Here is a 2,699-nt window from a genome sequence, read left to right as displayed (position 1 = left end):
GTAGAGATATCAACCAAACCATCCCTTTCTATTCTTGGATAGATTTATGATTTTAACCCATTACTCTCCTTCCAATAAACAAACCCCTTTAACCTACTTTCTGCTTCACTTTAATCTTTTAATTCCGCGTAAAATATTTAATTTAAATGATTAATTTATCATTTAATTCAACAATTCAAGTGTGCCGTAAAACTTTTTTATCGCGTTTTTTAAATATATTTTTATAAATTTGGGGAAAAAGTAAGGCTCCACATTGCAGTTTAAATTGCATTTCGTTTCCACATCCTAATTCTCAATGAATAAATATTACGTACATCAAGAGAAGCAGCAATGCCAAATTTCTTCCTATTGTCCGAATAACAAATTGCATTTCTGAATTTATGATATTTAAATGTATATTTGGTAACCAGTTATTATCAACTATTATCATACATACTATTTAAAAAATTTAATTTAAATATACCTACATGCATGGTTTCAGATGCTAGAGTCTGCAATAGCACCGCGTAATTTTGTACAACCTGGTCCAGCGCTTGAAAGCAGGCGTAGAATATTTGTAGCCGTAGGGAATAGGGTTCTATTTCGATTCGATTGACCATGAGTGTCTTGAACTCATCATATGTCTCCACTTCGTTAATTTTTGTGTCTTTTATGCAAAATCCCGGGCTATACTCGTCAATTTTAGTTTGACGACCCCCTAATAATTGCGTCTTTGCCTAATTGGTTAGTTCTACTATTTCATCTAGCGATTCAAAAAATCAGTGATATTAAGGCCACTTGAATTCTCGGAAAAGAGGGTATTAAAGGAATCGTGCCCCAAGTCTACCTAATGCGAGTGGACTTCCTGCCGATTTTCCACCTGCTCGTCTTGGAGGATTTGCTTTTCTTCTGGCATTTATCATCATTCGAATTGTCAACATATCATTCGAAAACTCAATCCTGCTCTGAACCCAATGTGATCGAAGAGTCGGCATTTCTTTGATGCCACATCGGAAGACACCACTGTGTCCCGTTCGACGTAGAAGTTGCAACGGCGAATTGCTTTTTTTTTGTTGTTGTTGTTGTTTTTGTAAAAGAAGGTCACGCGAGTGGCTGCATGGGTGAACGATCGAATTCGGATTGGAGATAAGTGCGAGAACTGACGGAGACGACGTGACAGAAGTGATACACACTCAGATACTAGGTTTAACAAACAAATAACCGTTTACTTGCAAAGAAAAAGGCACATGATACCAATTCGTAAGATATCACTTTAACTGACCTATTTAATAAAAATGGTGGCTAGAGAGAAGGCTTACATCAAATCCCAAGTAGACATAAATACCTGGGGTTTGAAGGAACTGCTAGTGGACCTGATAGAGGAGAAAATTTGGTTTGTTCCTTGGGACGGTTGATTAAACGAGAAGCTTGGCACGTTATGGAAAAGCACGTTTTAAAAGAGCACAGGCTGATGTATTATATGTGGTAAATATCCCGTTCTGGTAGTAGATTTGAATTCGATGGAATCTAGGATTATTTTTGTTTTGAAGACAAATTTATTGCAATTCGGAGGCACTAAAATATTCCCATTTGGCGATGAAAAGATATTCCGTTTTGGAAGCACTAATGTTCCGGGTGATAATCAATAGAGTAATCCGTTTCGGACGCAATAAAGTTAACTTTATCAGGCGAGGGACTGGCGACAACTCAATAATTACACTGTCAGTTCTGATATTAAAATCGGTAGCGTACTGCCGAGAGGTCAAAGGATCACGGGAAATCGTCGCATTCGCGTCAAGAACATGCAAAATGAGAAGTTCTCAAGTAGTAAATAATAATCATTAACGACAATTATCAAAATAGGTATGATGAAATCGTGTTATATTTTTGTTGAAGTCCGGGGTCTTACATCTTCAAATTTTGCATTAATAATAATTTATTCTGAATATTTGATAAAATAATAAATTATATTTCTATATACTGTATTTTATAAACAACAAATAATAATAGAAGATATTTTAAAGCACAATGGTATCATGTCATACTTTTAAAATCCTTGACCTATATCAATCAGTTAAACATACAATGAATAAATTTCGTTTACATCGTCGATTTTATCCTCGCAGAAACAATAATTTCTATAACTAAGTATATCAATTAAAACCTTGATAATTCCAGTAAACAATTTAATGTAAATTCGACCCACGTTTTCGATCTTACTTAAGACCAGTGACATTAGAAAGTGGAATCAGAAAAGTTAATTTCGCTCACAACAATTTCTTTTGAGTTTTATCCTTTTTTGTGGTTCTTCGCTTCTATACGAGAAAAAAATTAGATCGCGGTTATAAAAATATTTTGTAGCAGATGGCGCTAAAATCTGAAAACAACGATGGACAACGCCAGCAGATCATAGCGCCACCTGCTAGAACGGAAAGAAATATAAAAAGTCAACACATCGAAAAATCTATGCTATTTCCCTTTACTCGGAAACGGGTTACGTTCCTCTTCACCTCCGCCTCCGCCAAAGGGCAATCGCTCACGCCGTGACCCATCTCTCTCGGGGCCCACGCAGCCCTCTTTTCCACATCTATCATTCCGCGCCCAGCCTGGAATTTTACCGCTGGCGACGGTATCTTAAGATAACTTAATATTGAAAAAGTCTTTCTATTTACAAACAATTAAATTACATTGAAAACTAAATTTTATTCAAAGTATATTCA

The sequence above is a fragment of the Centruroides vittatus genome, unplaced genomic scaffold (genome assembly GCF_030686945.1).
Source record: "Centruroides vittatus isolate TY-2023 unplaced genomic scaffold, ASM3068694v2 contig_790, whole genome shotgun sequence".
Taxonomy (NCBI): domain Eukaryota; kingdom Metazoa; phylum Arthropoda; class Arachnida; order Scorpiones; family Buthidae; genus Centruroides; species Centruroides vittatus.
Note: the sequence above shows the minus strand (reverse complement) of the source record.